This window comes from Nycticebus coucang, chromosome 2 (assembly GCF_027406575.1).
Source record: "Nycticebus coucang isolate mNycCou1 chromosome 2, mNycCou1.pri, whole genome shotgun sequence".
Classification (NCBI taxonomy): domain Eukaryota; kingdom Metazoa; phylum Chordata; class Mammalia; order Primates; family Lorisidae; genus Nycticebus; species Nycticebus coucang.
In genome coordinates, this window is record NC_069781.1 from 99,494,959 (window position 1) to 99,520,371 (window position 25,413).

Consider the following 25,413-nt stretch of genomic DNA (forward strand, 5'->3'; position numbering starts at 1 on the left):
TGTTCTGGGATAGCTGCCTCGCTGTGGAGCACAGCCCAAATATAGAAGTGCACAGGGGCCTTCTAAGACCTTCCACCGAATGTTGCCTTCACTCCAGACATTCTAGAGCAGCCCTTCTCTGCCTGGCACTCCTGCCAGTGTGAGCTGGATAAGTCCTCATCATGTGCCGTCCTGCGCACCGTAGGACGTTCAGAGGCATCCCTGGCCTCTGCCCACTAGATGCCCTTAACAGTTTCCTGGTTGTGACAATCAAAAGTATGTCCCTGGGTGGTGCCTGTGGCTCAAGGAGTAGGGTGCCAGTCCCATATGCCGGAGGTGGCGGGTTCAAACCTAGCCCCGGCCAAAAACCAAAAAAAAAAAAAAAGTATGTCCCTGGGGGGCAAAATTACTCCTGATTGAAAATTACTGTTCTGGAGAAACAGCTTAATGTAGTGGTGAAGAGTGTGAGTGTGGCTCTTATCTTTGTGCTCCATTTCCTCATTTATAAAATAAGGATAAAAATCACCTAATAATATAACTCATTTAATATGAGTTAGCTTAGTTTAATATGAGGTGGGTTATTGTGAGGCTTCCATGAGATAATATGCGTGGAGCCCTGGGAGGAGGGCCAGGCCCTGAGTAGGCCCTGGGTGAGCATTAGGCATACTGTTCTCTCGGCACCCTGACGTTTTTCTATATATGTGTTTGTTTCTTGGACTGTAAGTGCTACAGGACAGAAGTCCAGAAGACTGCATGGCATACGGTAGGTGCTCACCGGCCACGTGCCTACTAGGATAAAAGGCATTGTCTGCTGTGTTCAGGACATGGCTCCAGTGCAGGTGACACACGAGGCCTGGCACATAATAGAATATGTGTTCACGTGTTGATTGTGAGGAAGAAGGGAGGGCATTTGGCTTCTCTCTAATCTCAAATGTCTTGTATACTGTAAATGGCGGCCACACACAGTGTGGCACACTTTCCTCAACTTGCTCTTTGTTTTTAATCATTCTTCACATCATCCTGCAGGCTGACCAAGATCACACTACCCTGTCTGGAAATGTGCTTCACATTCATGCCCTAAATATCACAAGTGCTACCACATGCACCATACCAAGTACCTGTTGTGCAAGCACCTCAACTTTCACCCACACAGGAAAGGTTTTTGTGGGTGCTTCACAACATCTTCTGTAAGTGACATCATGGTCTGGTTCTGGCCACGTTCCGTCATCACATGGCATCCACTCCTCATCGGTAGGCTCAGGAGGAGGAGCAGGCATGGCTAGTGTAAAAGTGACATCAAACATATCCGCACCGAGGGACCAGGCACAGTTCCAAGTGCTTCAGGGCTGTACCTCCTGCAGTCCCTGACTCCACAAGATAGGTCACTCGGACTGGTTATCCCCACGTGACAAATTAGGAAACGAAAGCACGGCAGGGTGAAATAACTTGTTCCAGGTCTAGGATGGCCAGCGTGTCTCAGTTCACCTGGGACTTTGCTGGTTTTAGCACTGAACCTCCCACATTCTGGGAAACCTCCCTGCCCCTGGCAGGTGGGGATGATTTCTCATTCAAGCCAGGTCACCCAGACTCTACAGCTGGGATTAGAATACAATCAATGGGACGCCAGAATCCACACTTGACAGCCATGAAAAGTGGCCTTGGCGATACTGTGATAGAAGGTAAGTAACCAAGGAAAAGTCAATCCATCAATCAATCAAATTCAGAGAGATACTCTGAAATGAACCTTATTTCCATAAGGACAAGAATGGAAGATTGGCATGCCAAAACTGGGCATTATAGAGGAGGTAATATTGTTATTTTCCCTTTAGCTGAAATTACCCAATTTACTGCTTCAATTTCCCCCCACCAATCATTGGCCACAAACACCAAGTCATTTAACTTCTCTTCCCTTTTTTGTTTTGTTTTGTGAGACATAGTTTCACTGTGTCACCCTCAGTAGAGTGCAGTGGCATCACAGCTCACAGCAACCTCCAACTCCTGGGCTTAAGCAATTCTCTTGCCTCAGCCTCCCAAGTAGCTGGGACTACAGGTGCCCACCACAATGCCTGGCTATTTTGTTGTTGTTGTTGTTGCAGTTGTCATTGTTGCTTTAGCTGGCTGGGGCCGGGTTCAAACCCACCAGTGTCAGTGTATGTGGCCAGCACCCTACTCACTGAGGTATGGGTGTGCCCCATTTAACTTTTCATATTTACCCAGAAGATCTATCCATTTCTAAAATAATGAATCAGTTACCGCACATGTTAATACTATTAGGTGAACATAAAACACACCTTGCATTCAGCTTCTCATCACACGCCTGGCAAAGACTAAAGTAAACGCCTCCTTAAGTATTTCCTTCCACCAACAGGATTATTTCCTGTAGCTAATAATGCTGGCTTAGAATAATAAAATAGGGACTAGAAGGTCAGCTTTCAGATGGAGTTCAAATCAGTCATTAGAGGTTAAAAGAAAAATCCAGCTAAATTTGGCCATTGTTATTTGTCTTTTGCTCAGCACATATGAAGCTCATCATAAATATGCAGACATGTCCCTTGGCCTAAGGGCTTTTTCTTAAGGCAAGAATGGCATTTGGCTTCTCTCTAATCTCAGATGTCTTACTTAAAATCTACTCATGGGTCTTGGGCTGCTGGGCACTCTCTGTTTAGCCAACTTTTCTTCATAAATCTGAAACCGTGGAAAATAGAAGAGGCATGTATCTCTATTGTGAATGCTGCCAGGCTTGGTCCTTGCCTGGGACTGTCGTGGAGCATTCTTTTTTTTTTTAATTTATTTATTATTAAATCATAGCCGTGTACATTAATGCAATCATGGGGTGCCATACACTGGTTTTATAGACCATCTGACATATTTTCATCACACTGGTTAACATAGCCTTCCTGGCATTTTCTTAGTTATTGTGTTAAGACATTTATATTCTACATTTACTAAGTTTCACATGTACCCTTGTAAGATGTATTCTTGATGTTGAAGACAATAACCAGCCAATGGGATTAAAGACAAACCATCCTCCTTAGAACTTAACCAAACTTTGGAACAAGTACCTCAGAGTTCATAAGACATTAAGAGTCATCTAGGAGGTCAGGTAAAATTCCCCATGTTCCACCTGGAGATTCTGATTCCATAGATTCCAAAGTGGACCCAGCCATCTTCATTTTCAACAAGCACTCCAGATGATTCTCTTAAGGTTCAGGACACATTACCCAAAAACCTGGAACCTCAGCATTTGTGAAAACAGCAGAGACAGGAAGGCTATGCTTACCTCCCTGAAGTAGGTAGAAAGACCCTCATTTGAGAGGTGCCTTCCCTAGACTTGGAGGAGAGGAACTTCCTTATCTCTAAAGACACAGGGCCACGGATAAGAATATGAACAAAAGGGTCTTGTTGAGTTCCTCCAGCTTATTATCATCAGGTCACACTCGTCCAATCACACTGCCCCATGATTATCCACTACCCATCAAACCTAAGGAGATGTCCCAGGTTCGTGGTGTCTTCCTCTCCAAAGGCTCATGTAAACTTACACTAAATAAATTTGTACACTTCCTCTTGTTCAGCTGTCTTTTATTATAGGTGTCTCGGCCATGAGCTAGTGATGGGTGAGGAAAGAAATCTTGCCTCCCCTACTTTACTGATAGGCTGTCCGATCACACTGTGGGAAACTCTGCCCTGAGATGTCAAATTAAGTTTTGTCTCACGATGTTTCCTTAAAATTTCCCATCCAAGAAAAAAATGGAAATTTAAAATTTAATGCATTTCCCACATTTTCTCTTTGGTTTATGTTTTGTTTAACCTTTCAATCATGAGTGTTTGGGCGGGAAGTTTATTCACGCCAGTTGCATATACTGAGTAATTGGGATTACTGTTTTAGAAAGAATTCTGTTGGCTCCAAAGTGCACAGTTTGGCAGATGGTCTGTTTCAAAATTGAAGTCATTTCTGAGTATGCTTCTACCAGCCCTCTTCAGGCATGGCCTTGAGTTCATCAGGCACATTTCTTTGAATATGCTTCAGTGCTGAGGAATCTTCACTTCTGGGGGAGTGCAAGTTTAAGAAATAGTTCAAAGTCATCCAGAGCTGAGTCTAGTGGAAAAGATGGGTGATACCCTGGGGAATACTTTTTGCTCCAGGGAACAATTATGCAGGAAGAAGGCCGTATTCCTTTTTTTAATCTGAAAGGCATTTCTCAGAGGGAGGTTCAGCAATTGTTTTGGGCAATGCCAGCATTATTGGAAAAAGCTGTGTACATAATGGGAATACTCTTTTGGAGATGGTTACTTAGAAAAAAATGAAAATGCTATGTGTTTTCTTATGTTTAAGTCACACTTTAAGCAGTTCTAAAAATGTGAGGAGGGTGTTGGTGTAGGTAAAACCTTCTTAGCACAAAAATTTACATTTTTGTGTAAGTCCCTAAGAAATCTAGAGCAGCACTTTCCAGCGTAACGTTCTGAGATGATGAAAATGTTTGATAATTTTTCTGTGGAAATTTGGTAGTCACTAGCCATGTGTGGCTACTGAGCATTCAAAATGTGGCTAGTGTAACTGAGGAGCTGAAGTTTGCATTTGCTTAATTTTCTGTAGTTGTTGGGTAGAGTCATGTGGATATACATATCTCTATAAAATCATATATACATACGTTACATATGTATACATGCACGTACATACATGTATTATAAATACACATGTGTCTATGTAAATACATATATATTTATATACATAAAATCATATGTATATACATTTATATATAAAAATACACACACGTGCATAAATAAAAAAGTCACTTAGTTCAAGTTGGTTGATATTGTTGTTCAAGTCCTCCATATCCTTGCTAATTTTCTCCTTGGTCGTTCCAACAATTGAAATTTTCCTATTATAATTGTTCAGTTGTCCATTTCTCCTTTCAGACCTCTCAGGTCTTGCTTCATATATTTGCGGCTCTGTTGTTAAGTGCATGTGCATTTACAATTAGTATATCTCCCAGATATGTTGATCCTTTTATCATTATGAAATGTTCCTCTCTTTCTATAATAATATTTCTTGGAGTCTATTTTGTCTGCTAATACAGCCACTTATATCTTGCTCTGTTTGGATTATATTTTGCATTGTACATCTTTTTATTTTAGAGAGACGGGATCTCGCTCTTGCTCAGGCTGGTCTCAAACTCCTGGCCTCAAGCAACCCACCCACCTCGGCCTCCCAGAGTGCTAGGATGACAGGCGTGAGCCCTGCGTCCAGCCTCTGTACGGCACATCTTTTAGAAAGCAAAACTTTCAACCTATTTGTGTCTATGAATCTGAAGTGTGTCTCTTGTAGATAAATTATTTAATTTTAATTAATTCAAATGTAAACATCCACTTGTGGCTGTTGCTTATAGTATTGAATGGTGCAGCTTTAAAGACACTATTTGAATGAGGTCTTCATTTTATTTTTTTAGTACTTTTTATTTGTTTTTAAACTTTATCCAAATTAACATGAGGGTACAATATTTAGATACATTGTTCTCATTTCCGGGGCAAAGTTCCATTTGTAGAAGAGCCCCTCACCCAGGGGGCATGTTATACACCCTCACAATGTGCTCATTAGGTGAGATTCCACCTCAGAGGTCTTAATTTTAGACAGACTTAGCTCTCTAGAATAAATCTGTTACTTGTCAGAAAAGCTTTCACATTTCTTCAGTTCGCCCTGGAAGACAGTGCTCATTGGCCAGCTTTAGCCAGTTGTGGTTTAATGAAATATTTGTCCTAGTGCTTTATCATCCTTTCACTTCCTTTCAATTTAAAAGTTTTAAAAAGTCTTCTTTTTTTCTTTTTTTGTGGGTTTTTTTTTTTTTTTTTTTGGCCGGGGCTGGGTTCGAACCTGCCACCTCTGGCATATGGGGTAGGCGCCCTACTCCTTTGAGCCACAGGCACCAATTTTCTTCACCTTCTTCTGTTCATTGGAAAAGATGACAAATTTTCATTCAACCAGCTACAAAAGTTTCTATGAGAAATACACTTTCAAGATTAAAAAAAAATTAAGATACTAGTGTGTCTTTTTCTCTTTCTCCTTTCTTCCTTCCCTCTAGATGCCCTCTTTAGTTCAGTTCCTGTTGAAAAGACCTGGAAATGCTCTTTATCCAAATATACATATACTTAAACTATGTACTTTTGTTCACAAGAGCATGTAAGATGAATAAGATAATGCAAGTTAAATGTGATATTTTTGGAAAAGCCTGTATTATCATACTTTTCTGGAGAAAAAAAATTTACTAAATAACTACCATTTAATCATACAGCAAATTATATTCTAAAAATAACCACTCTGAGTTAAATATTAGAGACAAATTTGAAACAAATTACTAATGCTTTCTACTGGATTTTAGAAAACCATCTATATAAAAAATCATTCAGATTTATGCTTCTAAAACCTATTAAGGTTGTATAAAATCACTTGGGAATCATGTCAACATTCAAATGGTAAGACTGGGCCACAAGTTCTGTATTTCTAACAAGCTATCAAGTGATACAAATGCTCTGGTTTGTGAAACATACTCTGATATTTAAATATAGATTGTCTATAAAGAGAGTCAATAAATAGATCTTGAAGCTTAGCAATATGGTGAAATATGTTAACATTTTTGAATGGACAGAATTATATTTTTTATTTCCTTCTTTATTTCATTTTTCACTATAAATTTTCCTTCTTTATTTCATTATTCACTATAAATAAATCTAAAAGCACAATATTTTGAATCATGCCTTATTTATCTCACATTATTATTCCCAAGACAGGTGTTCATTTTTTTGCATTAATACTACATTAACTTGTTTTTTTTTTTTACTCTTATTCTTCAGGGTTGAGATACTAGAATTTTAAGTGTACTCTGGGCTTGTGGTGCTCTGACCATGAAGGTCTGTCCTAAAAATACATAACCGGACACATATGAATCATCAGGATCCTTTGGTTTTAGATGGAAAGTATCCGAAATCACTATGAAGGGACAATTACGGAAACTTACATAACACGATCATGAGAGGGAAAGAGTGGTGTGAGAACTGCAGTGGCCTACATGACCAGAAAAATATATCAGTAAAAATCAAATACTCACTAGAACAAATGAGCATCTAGATTAGTGATGTGCTGGTAGATGTTTAACAATGGTTCTGGAAGAGTGAGTTGTAGTTTTGCCAATTTCCACTGTGTAAGTATCTCAAGCTACCATTTGACGGTCGGCTTGCAAAATACCTGAAAATGTTGCAGTTAACTCTTGTGAGTTTGCCTCGGCACACCAATGACTTCACATCGTAACAGGAGAACGCACACATCTGAACAGCAAAAATGAATACACATGTGCTGTCGTGCAGATGGATCCTCAGCATTCCCTAACGAGGAACTAATTGGGTCTTATGATTATAAAAATAAAAAGTGGGGGTTGGGACCAAGCGTGTGTGCTGGTGATGTTAGGTTATGGTGTAGTGGGAGAGAGAGGAAAGTAGATTGTGCGGCTTCCAAGGGCAGCAACTGGCTACCCCCGTCCCTTAGGGCTCCTAGAATCCCGGGATGATGGTGGCATGGAGGAGTTTGGAGATAAACTGCTGCATGAGAATTTAAGGTCCAGTGGTTCATGGTCTGCTGATGGGGTAGGAGACTATCATTACAGAGAATTCTAGAACAGAAGAACCTTAAGGTTTATGTGCCAGAAAAATGTATTGACTTGCCCAAGTTCTCATAGCCAGTGCTAGAACTAGAATGCAGTCTCACCTGGTTTGTTAAAAAAAATAAATAAATAACCCAAAAACTAAAGTCTCACCATTCATTACTTTATGGACACATGCTTGATATAGAAATCAATATTAACAGAGGGTCAGAGAGTTCCCATAAGCAAAACTGCCGAGTCAGAGCTGTTTACCATCTTTCCATGTTATAACAATTTTTATGTTTCTTTCCTTTTTTTTGTATTTGCTAAAATAAAACAGTTTTATCTTGCCCTTAAGGATCTCATAATCAAGTCGGGGAAAGATTACATAAACAGCAATTGAAACAAGGGAGAGTTCTGGTGGCAGCATGCACCTGCGTGAACCTGCACCTGCAGCTTAGTAGCTGTGTGCTTAGGCTGGCTCTGCTTGGCCTTGGAGGGATTTACATAACCTCTCCACACCTTGGTTTCCTCATCTATTCTACAGTGATAATAATGGGAGCCCCTCCCAGGGTTGTCATGAGGATTAAGACGAGCCTGGCGTGTGGTAAATGCTCAATAAATACATGTTGGCTCCTGTTTTATCATTACACAAGGCTTATGGGAATATAAAGATGTCACCTCAATCTCTTTCCCAATTTAGATTCAGCTCCTCCTCAGGGTGTTGGACCACTACAACTCTAAGTAACTCATCTGTTTTAAGGGAACAGAAGGGATGTTATATAAATGCTAAAACTATACAGATAGTGCTATAATTCTATTATGATTATTATTATTTGAAATAGGGTGTGCTTGCAGGATTGGGCATAATATGTTCTCTATGATTTAACAAACAGTAATGAAATAAATTTCTCTGTAACCTCTACCTGAGTCAAGAGACAGAACCTTGCCAGCACCCCACAGTTCTCTAAGTATCCCTTCCTCAGTGGCAACACTATCTTCTTCCCAAAGGTAACCACGGTCCTGAATTTTATGATAATCATTTCCTTGCTTTCACTTTTGCCTGTTTTTGAATTCTATATAAATAGAATCAAATGGCGTGTATTCCTTTGCATCTTTCCTTTTTTTGGCATTGTAAGATTCATTGTAAGATTCAAGTTCAACATTGTAAGATTCCTCCCTGTTGTCTCATGTGCACACATTGTGTGTAGACGTAGCCCATCCATTGTTACTAGTATTTGGAATAGAACATACCACAATGAACATCTGGGTTGGTTTCAGCTTTGGAGTGTTGAGCAATTATGAATAATGTTGTACGTTAAACTTTTTTCTACCTGTGGTTTTACCAATAAGGTCTCCCTCTGTCCCTGAGGCCCAGGCTGGAGTACAGAGGTACAATGATAGCTCCCTGCATTTGAACTCCTGGGCTCCAGCAATCTTCCTGTTTCAGCTTCTCTAGTAGCTGAGACATGAGTAGCTGAGTCAGGCATGAGCCACTATGCCCGGCCTTAAGCTTTCTTTGAAAAGTCTAAAAGTGGAAGCCGAGCATTACATAGGCCACCTCTAGTCATTTCAGTGTCAGTGACAAGGACTGGTTAGAAACATTGATGAGGACAGGGGACCAGAAGGCAGAGCAGAGTGATGGACCTGTCTGTATTGTCCCCATCCTCTTATTTGCATTTATAAAAATCAAATAAAATAATTTACAAAAGACTAGATTTAGGGTAAAAGAATGTCTGAGCTGAAAAGTTTTAGGTAATCAATTCCTATGGTCTGAATATTTGTGCCCCCCCCACACACACACACACACACAAATTCATGCTGCTACCCAATCCCCAATGTAACAGTATTAAGAGGTGGTGCGTTTGGGAAGTAATTTGGCCATGAGGGAGTCCTCATTAATGAGATTATGTCCTGATGAAAGAGGCCCAAGGGAGTTTGTTTGTCCCTCCTACACGTAAGAATGCAGCAAGAAAGTGCCATCTATGCAGCAGAGCCGTCACCAGACACACCAAATGTCCTGGCACCTTGATCTTGGACTTCTCTCTTGAGAATTGGGAGTGATAAACTTACGCTGTTTATAATTCTAGCAGCTCTTGTTCTGACTTCACAGATGAGGCCCTGTGAAATGATTTTCCCAAGGACAAGAAGAGGTTTAAAAGAAAAGAAAAAGGAGTCTAACTTATTTCATCAGGAAACATTCTAAGAAGTTAGCAAAACTGTGAATAGGCTGTGGAGGTCAACCTGTTGTTTTCAATTATTTCTCTCCCATATTTGAGTTTCAATACCCCTTCATTTGAAATGAGGAGAAGGAACTGGTGTTCCCACTGCTTTTCTAAACCCTGTGTCTGAGCACCACTGGCTCAGTCGCTTCCGCCACATCAGTGATGGAGGGACACCAGCAGCAGGGCCAGGCCACAGCCCCTGGAGCTAGCCTGAAGTGGGTCCTGATATGAAGGTATTTGGGGTCCAGGCCATTTCACAAGCATGTAGTAAACACCACCTAAAAGCCACACAGTCCCCTTATTTTGGAGGAAGTGGGACAGTTACTTGGCCATGCTCAAGGTGAATGCATTTGATGTGCATTCCGCATACACTGAGCAACTGCTCAGTCCCAATACTGGTTGCACAAAAATGAAGATGACACCATCCCTGCCCCCAGGAACCCACAGCCCAGTGGTGGAGGTCACAAAACCAAGTCCTGGGACAAAGGTGAGGCAGGCACAAAATTGATAAAACGATGAAACAAAAGCTCGCCCTTGCTCCACAATAGACATCTAAGATTTCTCACTTTCAAAGTCTGCCTTCTACCTGGATACACGGATGCCAGTGATATTATTTTGTTAATGTTCCTGTATGTTAGAAATACTTCCTAAGTAAAAATAATTTTAATAAATTTCATATTCTTTGATGAGAATAATACCAGAAGCTCGAGGCTGCTTCCCTGGAAGGTTCTTCACATGCTCTTTATCGTCTCTTGAAAACACCTAACTTGCATCTTGGCTTTCTATGACTTCAATGACTTGGTTTCTCCTCATTCCTTTCTAACGGTTGCTCTGGGTCTCAACCCTCTTCCACGTGCTCTGCTCTCCCAGTTTGGGTCCCAGGCTGTATGTCTCCGTAGTGACCTTCCCCAGCTGGCCCACAGAGCCCATGGACTGCCCAAAAGCGCCCAGCTGACTCACCCCAGCCTCAACCTAGACGCCCGAATGCGGACCGCCACCAGAGGGCAGTGTGGCGATGCCGGCCTGCACATGCCCAGTCTTGGTTTCTACATCATCCTGGGCCCCAGGATTGCAAAGTAGATTTCAGCAACAAAATCAATCCTTAATTTTTCGTCATCTAAGGAACAATACATAATGCTTCTATAGTTTAAATATAGGATAAAAATATTCCCACAACTTTCTCATTTTTTATTAATTTACTTTTGTTTTTTTTTCCTTGTTCAGTGGAGTGAAATCCTGTCTGTGACAACCATATAAAAAGTCATATCATTTTGATTTAAAAATGAAATAACACAAAATAGGAAAGCAATTTCTTTCCATTTTTCAACAGCTTAACTTAATGTGTGTTAGACTTCTGTAAACCTACTGATTTTGTGATTAGACTCATAGAATAAAAGGATCATTAACACAGAAACAATGGTTTCACCAAGCTACCAATTGGCTGCTTTGCCAAGGGATTTTTCTCACTGCTGAGCAGAAATTCCTTGGGTAAAAGAGCAACTTGACAGAAAATGCTAATTCTCCAGCAAATTAATGGAAACTGTTCTTTTCTTGCCTGCTAATTGGTTACAGAGGAAGAAATGGCTAGTCATCAGCAAAGATATATCGTCAAGTACTCTCACATGCTATTTTCTTTTTCAATACTAGGTCATTTTTCCATGATTCCAATTAAAGAGGAGAGAAGGAAGGATTGAAGCAAACTGATTATACAATAGAGAATCCCAGCTCCAGGCTCCAGGTGAAAGTTGGAAAAAATGCAAGGTCTCTGCCAAAAGGCCCTGTAGAGAAATTCCTTTCAGAACCCAAATTTGCAAAATCTTTATTTAACTCTGTAAAAATCACCATTGCTAGGTTTCTGATTTCATTTTCCCCTGAAACTATATGGGAGGTAGCTTGGCTCTGGTGTGAGTTTTAAGAGTAGCAATGGTAAATACCACTCTTAAATTCTAACTTCTAGTTACCTCAAGACCTTGCATAATCTGTGTGCTTTCCTTCTCCAAATAGGTAAATAATGTTTAACATGCATAAGGATCAATTTGGCATGAGAGCTATCTGGAAGACAGGCACATACGTTTTACTTTTAGAAAATTAGTGATGTTTTTTCTACAAATTCTAATAACAAAAACTTTTAGATAAACGCTTTATAATAAAAAAAAATGTATACTGAGTAAATTTATATTGTCTCTCTTGTTTTTCAGAAATTCCCTTTGGTTGGCCAAAAATAAATAGGGTATAACTTTTAACTTAGTAAGGAATGATGATTAATTGGATGTCTCTAGTTCTATATGCTTTTACGAAAAAGAGGCCAAGACTTTGTTGGTTTTGTTTTGCTTTTAAAAATAGAGGACTAATAAAATTTTGATCTTCATATAAGAAATTTGGTAGCAGAAAGAAAGGTTATTAGCCAGGTATTGTGGCAGGCACCTGTAGTCCTAGCTACTGGGAGGCTGAGGCAAGAGAATCATTTGAGCCGAAGAATTTGAGGTTGCTGTGAGCTGTGATGCCTGGCACTCTACCTAGGGCAACAGCTTGAGACTCTGTCTCAAAAAAGAAAAGAAAAGAAAAGAAAGAAAGATTAGTATGGAACACATATCAAAAAACAAACCCATTGTACAAGTGGTGGAGAAGCAAAATTCTTTCTTCACATGAAAGAATTCCTACATAATAGAGTCAAGAGAGGATGCAGAGGAAGAATGGGAAAGGCAGAGCCTTTACCTTCAGCTGGACCTGTTCAGTCGTTTACAAGCCGTGTGATCTTGGATAAAATTTCTGAACTTCTTTGAATCTGGACCTGCGAATTGAGCATAACAATGATCATAATCCTGCTTTTGCAGGCCTGTGCCCTCGTTAATAATTCATTGCATCATTGATGCTCATTGTAATGTACATTCTATCCTGGGACATTGCTCTTGCCTTCCAAGTGCTAGCAATTGAATTGGAATATAGAGAAGCAAAAACAGTTTTCCATTCCAGTGCTGCAGTTCCACCTACCAACTAGGCATTTCCATCTGGATGCTTTGCCCCAAATTCCATGTGTATGAAGCTCTCCTTTCCTTCTTCAAGACTCCCTGGTTTCTGATGAAGGTGTTTCACTTTCTCAGTGAGTCCAGCTGCTTTTTCTCCAGGTTCTCTGCAGACCTCTCTCCATCCCAGCTGCCTCTGAGCTGCTCGGTCCTCATGCCTGGAATAGTACCAGTCTCTCCCTCAGACATCTTACCTTTTCAAGGGATATGACCTTTTCACCTGACCCACCTGCCTTAAATCATTGCTTTGCAGCCCTTCCAGGTGGGACATGGCAAGTCAAAGACTGCCCTCTTCACCAAGAACTCAAGGCCTTCACAGTCTGACCGTATCCTGCCTCCCCGAGGTTAGCTTGCACAACCCCTTTCTACTCCTGCAGGACAGATAAACTGCCTTTCCCTTTAAAAGCCATGCCAGAGTGGGACCTCACCTGAGTGTGACCACCCACGGAGACCTCTCCAATCTCCCTGAAGCCTCCACTCTCTCCAGCCTAAACTCTGACAACATTTATTCCCTTTGGCACTGCTGGCCTTTCTCATATGGCCTAAAATGGTCAGTAATCTTGTCTGAGATAAAGTTATATCTCACCCAAGGATGGTCTGTGAGCCAAACTTCTGTAGCTGCCAGAAATGCCCAGACCGGGGGTACTTGCTGAAGGCTGAAGATCACATAACCCAGCAAGAGAGCAGTGAAACTGGAACTGGCCTCTGGCAGGTGACATTCCTGCCCCTTAACACTGCCTTAAATTTGGGAGCCCTGGGCCCGGCACTGACAGCCCAGAGCCTCTAGAAACTCCGGCCATTCCCAGTTCCCAGCTGTGGCTTTCCTGGAAAGACAAAGGCAGAAATCCCTGCACACAGCACCACAGGGCTGGACCAGCTCACTCCTCTCACTCCCCAACTCTTCAGGTGAGAGAACCAGTGTCACTTTTGAATGTCCAGGGTCCTGATTCCTGTTCCACACATCATTTTCATTTCTAAAATTCTTTTGGCTTTTTAATCCAATAGCTGCCAACACAAGGGAAGAAAGTGGTTCAACTACAGCCATGTTGCTTTCCTGCAATGCTTCTTTTTTTGGCCCCTGCAGTCACAATTCTGGGTCTGCAGTTGCCTCAAGCCGTGAGCTGACAGTTGAAAGCAGCATCCCCACCCTCACCTTCTTTGCAGGGTGGAGGTTGGGAGCCAAAAAACAAACTCAAATCCTAAACTAATGAGTGGAGTTTATAAAAGCTCACTTGCTAATCAACTCAGAGCTAAATGCCCTGTCAATGCATTTCCATTCAAAATTGAGATGTGAGTTTCCAAAGTGCATGAAATACTTTAGGGAGTTCTAGCTTTGGATTTTTTCTTTTTAACCCCTCAACAGAATAAGGAAAAAGATCTGGTGAGGCTGAAAATGTCCAGGGCAGTGATCATTATCTATGACCTGGATCAAGACCACAGACACAGCACCTCAGTAGACACCCCACCCCACAAACAAAGCCATGTGGACATCCTGTAACCTGAAACACATACTTTTGAGCAGACGAGAGGGGTGCAAATGACAGTCAGCTACACAAATAATTTGCCCCCAAATGTTTATCAGCTCTCTGCCATGGCCACTTCCATTTATAGCTTATAAACGGTTATTAACTGGCCCCAGCACATCTGATAACCGGGCCCCAGAACAGGTGGTGAGAATGTGGGTGATTAGAGGTCTCCCTGGGAGGTGCTGTGTGTGCCTGTGGGTGGTCTTCCTGCCTGAGTCCAGTGCCCACATGAGAAGACATTGTAGAAAGCCTCCAATTTAGGAGATAACAGTCTGTGTTGTCTGTTTGTGTAAAGTACTGTCCAAGTTACAGCTGGCTTTGCTTTCTGGCCAGCAAACATTGCCAAGAAGGGTTGAAAGTTCAGCATAATCAGCCCCCCAAACACAATCCCTTCCCCCCTTGTGATCTTGGGCAAATAGGCCTAAATGCTCATGTTCCATGGATGTTTTAAGAGGTTTGATTAGAACTGAAAATGTTGCTTTAGCTGAGGCTTTGCTCACACCCCAGCCAGGGGACAGAACCCAGTTGAAAGGTGGAATGGATGGAATGTTTTAGTGCTTTGGTTCTCTGTGATTTTGTTCTTTTCTAAAAAAAAAAAAAAGCAGGTCCCTACAACTTGCTTTTTTGAGAAAGTTTCTGTTGGCATCGTCCACAGAGATGTCAGACCTTAAACCCCTTGGCATTTCTTAAGCAGAGGTCAAGAAAGGATAAAATGGTCACGAAACCATTAGGCCAGGGTTTCTTAACCTCAGAGTTATTGACATTGGGGGCTGGATATGTCTTTCTTGTGCATGGGAGGGCTGTCCTGGGCATTTTAGGTTTACCATCATCCCTGAAATTCACCCATTAGATGTGAGTAGCAACACCCTAGTCAGTTGTAACAAACAAAAATGTGTCCAGATACTGCTTAGGGGACAAAATCATCCCCAGTTAAGAGCCACTATGTTAACAGTCCATGAGAAATATGAATTAATCGAGAAACAATGTCCTGAACTACCTTGATAGAGAGAGTAGAGATTTCACAACACTAGAGCAGTCTACTAAAGCAGTGTAGAACAAACATTAGTAAATATTTATTAATTAGACAATAAAATCCTGATTAAATTGTCTTGTGTGGGGGGGGGGGTGAATGGTAATCAATGAGTGAACTAAAAACTAGGTAATTCCTGAAAATAAAATTCCAAAAACTTAAAAAAAATGACTTCATACGCCAAAATTTTAGAAAAGACTATGATGATGATGATATGATTAGTTTCAGGAGTGAAGATAACTGCTAACATTTTTGAGTTCTTTCCATAGAAAAGTTGCCGTGCTAATATGCAGTCTAGGCAGTCCCTGGGTCACAAATGTGACAGGTGCTATCAGGTTGTTCTTAAGTTGAATTTGTATGTAAGTTGGAACAGGTATATTTGCCTATTACCCGTAATAGCTTCCATTTGTAAATGTGAGGCCTACACCTGTCGGATATTCATAACTTGAAGACTGCTTATATTTGCTTTAATCCTAGTAGACATGTAGGGGGTCAGCCTTATTATCATCTGCATTTTACAGATGGAGGATCTCAGCCTGGTACTCTGGAAGATTCCCTGACTATCATGCTAAAGTGCAGTGATGTCATCCTAGCTCACTGCAACCTCAGACTCCTGGACTCCAGCAATCCTCCTGCTTCAGCCTCTAAAGTACCTGGAACTACAGTTGTGCATCTCTACACCTGGTTAATTTTTCTATTTTTTTGTAGAGATGGGGCCTGGTCTCAAACTCCCAACCTCAAGCAATCTTCCTGCCTTGGCCTCCCAAAGTGCTAGGATTATAGCTTGTGCCACCCTGCCCACCCATTTCCCATTTCTTGAATCCAAAAATAAATTGAAGAGTTAGAATGTATTCAAATAATGAGCATTATAGAATAGGCCTTTTAAAAGTCCTAAACTCAAAAAAATAATAAAAATAGTAATAACAGCTACTATTTAGTGACTTTTAGTACAGTGGTTCTCAACCTTCCTAACGCCACAATGTATTTTCATTGTTACAAAGGAGTCGCGACCCTGGAATTCACTGGGTCCTCTTAGTGTTGAGAACCGCTGGCTTAGTAGGTGGCAGGCCCCATGCTAGGCATGTTGCGTTCTCTTATTTAAACCTCAAGGTTTATACTGAAAACAGCATACCTTTCACAGGCAAGGAAACAGAGAGGTTACAAAATTGGCTGGAGGTCACATAGCACAGCAGGATTCCAACCCAGCTGTCTAGCTTCAGTCACACCTGCCACCACATGGAAAATGCTACCTGAACTTGTCTTAACTGACAGGCTCCTGGGACTGCTCATCTCAACCTAAGATGGTTCACTCATGGTCTCAACTCCTCCATAGCTGAGCTTAGGGCAAAATGTCTTAAGATGGGACCCCGGGCCCCGCTCCACACAATTCCTACAATTCCCCCTTTTCCCTGTCCCATTGCCCTGCATTCTCCCTACTGTCTTTTCTTTTTCAGGATTTGTCATGTCAGTAAAAGTAAGGAGTCACGGTTCTTTGGCATGAGTCGTCAGGCCTGGAATTCACTGGGTCCTCTTAGTGTGTGCCCGGAATTCTCTTTAGAGGCAGGTGAAGTCGCCCATGTGTGAGCAGCACATCTTCCCAGAAAGTTGTAGAAAGACCACCCCTCAGTAGTTTCTTACCAACCCCTGTGGGCCTGGCCCAATGTGACCTTGACTCTGCACTTAAGTATGGCTGACAGGGCTAGTCCCCCACCACACTCTTTCTAAGTTGGATCCTGATCATGGCGGAGCTCATGCCTCGGGATGCATTGTTCCATCCCGAGGCCCTGGCAACCTTCTACAGCAGCCCCTGCCCCTCTTGGACAGCTGTGTTTGTCAAGATGTTCTTTCCTGGAAGTTCCACCACTGGTTCAAAATGCTACCAGTTTCCTTTTCAAAGACAGCTCCTGACATGCGTGTGAGGGGGTGGACATGGGGAAAGCACATGGTCTTGGGAACCTTACCTGAACCAAGTACCTTTCCCACCCCCTGCCTACCATGAGGACGGGGGTCAGCATGCTTACTCTATCAAGGTGGTGGTGTTATCTGTAAGATGGGGGTCCGTCTGTAGAAGTACTGTGAGATGGGTCCATCGACACAGCGGTTCTCAGGCTGCCTCTGTTGGTAGCACATCGGAGAGCACTGTGATTTTCTTGGTGTACCCAAAGGTATTACAGGTTAATGGCATTTTTTAATGGCCATGATTTGGAAAGTTGGAAAAACGTCTTTTAATGATTAATGTAGTCTTCCTAGGGCTGCCCACCCTGCCCTGTGCCAGCAGAGGGTCGCTGCCCCCTACTCTGACAATGCTATTGCGTGCACCTGTCCTCTCGGCCTGTTCCAGCAGACAGGCCGGCTCCCTCAGCCAGCTGCCCAGGACTCCACCCGGCATCTCAGTAGGTTGTCCTCCTGTAGCCCCTCCTTTGCCACCCTGTTCAGCCTAACATCTCTGTCCACAGACATCATGGCAGCAGCACACACATCCTCGGTCGTAGAGAAAACACATTGGGCTCATTGGCCTGAACAAGGTTTTCTACAACATCATGATAGAAAAAGTGCCTGTACTCAAAAATGACATTGTTACTGTTGTGAATACTTTTGGAGCCTGTTTTCAATCTTTTCTTCTTTAGGTGAAGGCACATAGGTCTTTGCACTGCTCTTTGGTGACATGGTCAGTGAGCCTATCACATCAGGGCCACCAAGCCCAGAGGGCTAGGCTCACAGGAGCTCGGGACTGTCCGGCATCAGAAATGGAGGCCCTCCCTCCATTCCATTCATCCATGAAACAAACACTTATCGAGAGCCTATATAGGAGCACAAAGACAAATCAAATTCACCTGTTTCCCTTGGGAAACTGCAGTTTCCTCAGCTACTCTGTGGATTTTAAAGTTACCTCAGAGTTCCAGTAAAAGTAATGATTTCCAAACCTGGGTGTGTAAGCAAATGGTATTGAATTCAACTTAATTGTAAAAAGCAAATATAGGCCTCACATGTCCTTGAGGATTTAAGACTAGGCTTGGGTTGAGTGGCCTTGAGCACCTCGTTGAACTTCTGGAGTCTCCCAATATCCACTTTCCAGATGGCTCATAATGTTCAGCCTGCCTGCTTAAAAGGTTTCCCTGAGAACCAAATAAAATAATGTAAATGAAAGAATTTGTAATTTTTTTTTAAAAAAAACTCATCGCATAAATGAAAATTTTCTGTGTAAAATAAAAGGTTTTGAGCAGACTTCCCTCCATCCCTCTCAGCCCTCACTAGCTGTAATTGAGGAGGGATGGGCCAAGTGGTTGCTGCTAAGGCGTGTAGGAACACGCTGTGCCCACTCAGCAGCTGCCTCTGACTACCAAGGATCAGAGATTTTCCCAAACAGGGAGAAATGATAAACTGTAGCTCATCAAGGGTGGAGGCTGGGAGTGGTCCAGCCCAGGGCATGATACAATGGATTGTTTGAGAGACGCTAAAAACCTTAAAACCCATGGAAGTTTCTGTCTGCTTTTTATTTTCACCTAAAGACCACTAGTCATGAACTCTTCTTCCTTGGCAAAAAACTTTTTGTTGGTCCTAATCCTACACAATCGCTTTAATAATATAGATGTTAAGCTGGGTGTGGTGGCTCACTCCTGCAGTCTTAGCACTCTGGGCTGCTGATGCAGGAGATCACTTAAGCTCAGGAGTTTGAGACCAGCCTGAGCAAGAGTGAGACCCTGTATCTCCCCAAAATAGGAAAATTAGCTGACATTGTGGTGGGCACCTGTAGTCCCAGCTACTTGGGAGGCTGAGGGAGGAGGATAACTTGAGTCCAGGAGTCTGAGGTTGCTGTGAGCTAGGCTGATGTTAGGGCACTCTAGCCTGGGCCACAGAGTAAGACTCTGTCTCAAAAAGAGAGAGAGAGAGAGAAGAGAAAGAAAGAAAAGGAAGAAATAGATGTTAGGTTCAAATCAGTATTTTTTAGTACTGTCTTTTGATAGCATTATATTCTCCATGAAGTTCATTTGGAGCACTCCTGAGCCCAGCTGCAGGCATTTGCTTCAAGGCTACTTTGCATTTGCTTCAAGAGCAGGTAATGTGCACAGCCCCCATGGTCTTGCATACTCCTGCATTTAAGCAGTAGATTTGAAATGAATGTGATAGCCCAGTGATTGTAGAGACCAAGAACCAGCATGGAAGTGACTTTAATTCTGTCACGGCAGGTGATTATTTTTAGTATTTGTGTTTAAAATTTAAAACATTACAAACTGTGAGAAGTACTATCTTTTCTTTTCTTTTTTTTTTTGAGACAGAGTCTCACTTTGTCACCCTTGGTAGAGTGCAGTGGTGTCATAACTGAGACTACAGGCACCCGCCACAACACCCAGCTATTTTTAGAGACAAGGTCTCCCTCTGTCTCAGGCTGGTCTCAAACCTGTGAGCTCAGGCAATCCACCTCCCTTGGCCTCCTAGAGTGCTAGGATTACTGGCGTGAGCTACTGTGCCTGACAGAAGTACTATTTTCATTATGTGTAGATTTTACTTCATCCAGGAAATATTTTACTGAATGGGAATCATATCTTTATTAGTTCTGTGTTGCTATAAAGGAACACCAGAGTCTGGGCAATTTATAAAGAAAAGAGGCTTATTTGGCTTTAATTAGTTCTGCAGACTACAAGATGCAACATGCCAGCTTCTGTTGAGGGCTTCAGGGAGCTTCCAACCAAGGTGGAAGGCGAAGGGGTCAGGTCTGTCACAGAGTGAGAGAGGGAGGAGGTTACACCAGGTTCCTTTATTTATTTTATTTATTTTGAGACAGAGTCCCTTTATTTATTTTGTTTATTTATTTATTTTGAGACAGAGTCTCACTCTGTTACCCTGGGTAGAGTGCTGTGGCATCATAGCTCACAGAAAATTCAAATGTTTGGTCTCAAGAGATGATCCTCCTGCCTCTGCCTCCCAAGTAGCTGGGGGGGGAGGGGGGCTATAAGCACCCACTGCAATGCCCAGCTAATTTTTCTATTTTTAGTTGAGACTGAATCTCGCTCTTGTTCAGGCTGGTCTCCAACTTCTGAGCTCAAGCAATCCACCTGCCTCAACCTCCCAAAGTGCTAGGATTATAGACGTGAGCCAGCTTCTTTTTAAAAACCAGCTCCGTCATGAACTCAGAAAGCAAGAACTCTTCATTGTCACCTGGAGGGCACCAAGCCATTCATGAGGGATCTGCCCCCAAGACTCAAACACCTCCCACGTCCAACACTCAGGACCAAATTTCAACATGAAATTTGCAGAGGACAAACATCCAAACCATAATAATATCTTTCAATTGAAATGTATTTTTCTTTTTAACTTATTTGCTTAGAACTAAAGACTAAAGTAAAAAAATAATAATTGCTAATGGTTATTTCTTGAAAATAAGATTATTGTATAGAGGAGACTATTAAAAAGTTGGCTCCAAAAGTCAAGCTTGCCACCAATGATGAGAAGATTTTTATTTCTTTTCATCCCTATAACTAATCCAACCTGGAAGAGAAGACAAAATGACCAAACTTCTTCAAATCTTAAACAGGCTCAAACCCCAGTGACATTAATTGGCTCAATCATACACTTAGGGTGTTTTTACCGGGGCATACCGCAGTGCCTGTACTTGTTTCCAATCAACAAGAGCAAAAGAATGGGAGTGACATTCATTCATTCATTCAAATCTTAATGGAGTGTCTAAAGATGCTGTTCTGGGAGTTGGGAACATAAAATCTCTTGCCTCATGACACTTCCATTCTAGTTTGGGGTTCAAGGATTCAGGAAACAGGGAAAACATATAGCAGGGAAGGAGGGGGCAAGTATGAAGGAGACCAGTGAGCAGGGAAAGGAGAAGAGTGCTGGGTAGAAGCCTTGGAAAGACTTCCTCCTAACCAGAGGGAGCTAAGAAGCAGGGGAAAGTTAGTTACAGAGGAATGACAAGATAGGCAGGTTCTAGAAGGACTGGTCTATTAGGTAATGACCCCAGGGGAGGTAGCACATTACTGTCTGTGGGCCACATCTGGCCCTCTGCCTGTGTTTGTACAACTTGAGAAATAAGAGTAGTTTTTACATTTTTAAATAGTTAATAAAAAAACAAAAGAGAGTTATATTTTGCAGTACATGAAAAATACATGAAATTCAAATTTCAATGTCCATTGCTTATTACCTGTGGCTGCTTCTGTGCTATAAGGCAAAAGCAAGTAATTTCAGCAAAAAACAGCCAGATATGGTGATGCCCACCTGTAGTCCCAGCTGTGTGGGGGGCTGAGGCAGGAGGATCACTTAAGCCCAGAGCTGGAGGTTGCAGTGAGTTATATTGATGCCACAACACTCCATCCCAGGCAACAGAGTGAGACGCTGTCTCAAAAAACAAACCAACAGACAAAAAAACCCAAACTCCAGAAACCTAAGATATTTACTATCTGGCTCTTCACAGAAAAATTTTATACTAACTCCTGGGTTAGGGATGAGGGCAGAAGTAGGGAGACTAGTGTGAGGCTTTTGCTCCATCCAGGTGAGAGAAGAAGGTGGCTAGGACCACAGTGCAGCAGAGGTGATGGCAAGTGGCTGGATTTTGGAAATCCAGATGGTCCTGGACTTACGATGGTGCAAAAGAGATACACATTCAATAGAAATGCTACTTCAAATTTTGTACAAACTGTATATCGAAGTTTGAGCTTTGGTCTTTTCTCAGGCTAGCAATACACACAAAAACAGTAAGAGGCTCTCTCTCCACGTTGGGCAGTGGCAGTGAGCAGCTGCTCCCTATCAGCCATCCATCACCAGGGTAAGGAATTGGCGCACGCTATTCTCCTGAGGAGCACATGCCTGTTGACCCATCCACAGGTGTTAACGTCCTAGTGACTTGAACCACATCAGAAGAGAGAGAAACTGATGATCCTGTTACTAGAGCATCCTCATCATCCAGAATAAAGCCTAAAATATTATTCAATGTTTCAAACATTCTCCAGGCCCAGTGTGCTTTCAGCTGTGTATCTCAGTACAAACACGACCATGTCGTGTCTCACTTTCAATACAGTATTCAACAAATTGCATGAGCTAGCTGACATTTTTTTTTTATGAAATAGACTTTGTAGCTGATGATTTTGCCCACTGTAGGCTAATGCAAGTGTTCTGAGCATGTCTAAGGTAGGCTGGGCTAAGGTTAGGTGCATCACATGCTTTCTTCACTTATCATGTTTTAGACTTCTGATGGGTGTTTTGGGACATGATCCCATCTTAATATAGAGAAGCATCTGTATTTTGATGGGAGAGGCATCAGGATTCACTGATAAATCCCGTAAAGTATGTGAGAACAAGAGAGGGGCCAAGGATGTGGCCTGTGCCGTTGGGTGTTGGGCTTGCTGTTTACTCAGGTGGGGAAACTCCAGGAGGAGAAGGGTTTGTGAGGAAGAGATCAAGAGCTCAGCGAGATCATGTCATCATCCTTAGTGGTGCACATTGGGTGTTCTTTTTCCCATTGGCCTATCTTAGCTGTTAGCTGCCTGGATCTAAAATACATGTAAGTATAATTATGAAGTCCTCCTACTCATTGAGGTGGAACTTCATGTCAGCTGTATGTCAGGTAGACAGGAGACTTAGGTCAACCACAGGGACAAAGTGGATAATGATGTGCCAGTAAGATAAATACAGCTATTACATTGTGTTAGGTTGGGCTGCTCCGGAGGCTGATTTTGAGCAGATTTAAGTATAAGATGTTCATTTGAGAATTAATCTCAAGAATCCCTGGTAGCAAAGAGGAGAAGGAAGACAGAGGGGAGAGAGATGCTTATATTCACTAGGCCACTGTTCTGGACATGGGGGTTAATCCTGCTGGGGACCACACAAATCTCACCTGCCAGCCTCTGAGTTTTCCTATGGCTGAGGTGAGGTAGCTAGAGTATTTATCCTCCAACATCTCTACTATTGGCTGAAGGTGACTCCAGGGAATGCTAACTGCCCGGCACTTCCCCTTCCCACTTGTGAGATCGCACGTTCCTGTAACTGGGGAAAGCCCTCAGGTGGCTACAGGTGCCATTAGTATAGTGAGAAAGGTGAGTTCTAGGGGAAGTTGGGTTACCAGTGAGACCAGAAGAATCTGATCAGACCTGACAGTCATGATAACACTAAAACCAAACACCCACAGTCAGCGTTCCCCAACGTGGCCAGAACCCGTGGGTAAGACTGGTCAGAGGCCTGGCGTTTTCTCAAGACCACGGAAAGTTTGAAGACCCAAAGACTTGTTGCTATTTTGGGCCTCAATTTAAGATCTCTTTATAACCAGCGCCAAAATATTTTTATGTGATGTCTTTCCTGAATTGCGACATGAACATTTTCAATTATATAGCTTTAATACTGACATTATTAGATACAACATATATTTTCTTTTAATTACTCATGAAAAGAGAAAATGTCACTTTATTTACTGAGAATAATGGCAAAGTCATCTAGGATAGTGACCAAAAGTTGGAATGACTACCATTTATGCCAATCAGCAATAGAGACATTAAAATGCATCCTGGCAGATAGGGCTGAATTGCTGGGAAATTGTAACAGAATTTAGCAGGCCAAAAAAGTTCCTATAGATGTAGTTGTCAACTTCATAGATAGAGGAGGTTAACTTCTGCTTTAACGTAGGAGTCTCTGAAAGATTGAGCATATCCCATTAACACTCACTTCCTTAACCTTTTTAGAAATTATTCCAGTCTACCCACAGTTAGACATAGGGAGATATCAAGCTGTCCACATAGAGGATCGAACAAACAAATGTGAGCCTCAAAATTGTGTTAGTTGTTACAAAATACACACAGACACACAGAACCAGGTGGCTCTGAATGCCAGGTGACTTAATGAATGCCTACAAGTTCTAGGTCATAGTGATAACTATAAATTGCCTGAGCACCCTCTGTTGAATCATCTGGATCTTTTAAAATTTTACATTTTTTCCTACCAGTTAGGAGTGTATAAAACATGGTGATTTAAAGAAAAGAAAACTCCTAGGTCCACAAAATTACCTGCCCCATATAAAGGATGTCCAAAGAGAAGGCAGTGGTTAGGAACACATTAAGAACACATTTCAATCGCTCACACTTAATTCTTCATTCATTCATCAGTATAACTGCTAACTAGAGGAAACAGGGGTCCCCAAATGCAACAGTATTTCTACTTCAGATACGTGTGGCCACCTTTGGGTGGTATCAACCAAGCCTTGCCAGTTCTGAGCCTTGCTTATATAATTATCTTCTGCACGCACATACTCACAATTTTGATGAAAAAGAGCATCATCTCAAAGAATGTCTAACTAATTTTAAGAAATACTTTTTTTCGGGCGGCGCCTGTGGCTCAGTGAGTAGGGCGCCGGCCCCATATGCCGAGGGTGGCGGGTTCAAACCCAGCCCCGGCCAAACTGCAACAAAAAAAAAAAAAAAATAGCCGGGCGTTGTGGTGGGCGCCTGTAGTCCCAGCTGCTCGGGAGGCTGAGGCAAGAGAATCGCGTAAGCCCAAGAGTTAGAGGTTGCTGTGAGCTGTGTGACGCCACGGCTCTCTACCGGAGGGCGGTACAGTGAGACTCTGTCTCTACAAAAAAAAAAAAAAAAAAAAAGAAATACTTTTTTTCTTTAAAACTTACTTTTGAAGAAACTTCCAGTCAAAACAGCTCAAAAGGATTTCAGGTTCCTTATTTATTTAGATAACAAGACAATACACTGCAGGGGGAGGTCCTTAGAACATTTGGGATTCAGCTAATGTCACCTGCTCACCCTTACAGTGAGACATGGTAGTGACTGCTGCTGGGAGAGGCTGGAAATCCAGAGGCCCCCTCTGTTCTCCAGACCCCCGCCCCATTCCCTACATTACAAGTTCTAACATCGCAGCTGATGTCAGGAGAGAGAGGCCAGTGCAGGCGAGGGCTTTGGACTGGGGAAAGCTGACTCAGGAGGCCTAAGCCTGGGCAGAACCCTGAAGAGTGTTCAGGTTGATTTATTCCCAGCAAGCGTGGTTCTTTGAGGCAGATTGTCA

The 25,413-nt window shown here is 42.3% G+C and overlaps 1 long non-coding RNA gene across 1 annotated transcript in view; it reads right to left on the reverse strand.

Moving 5' to 3' along the window:
- LOC128568800 (uncharacterized) overlaps positions 1-25,413 on the reverse strand; it is a 44,382-nt gene that overhangs the window by 3,647 nt on the left and 15,322 nt on the right. The window contains exon 2 of the long non-coding RNA XR_008375232.1: positions 12,548-12,623. This is a non-coding gene — a long non-coding RNA (uncharacterized LOC128568800). The remainder of the gene's footprint in view (positions 1-12,547; positions 12,624-25,413) is intronic.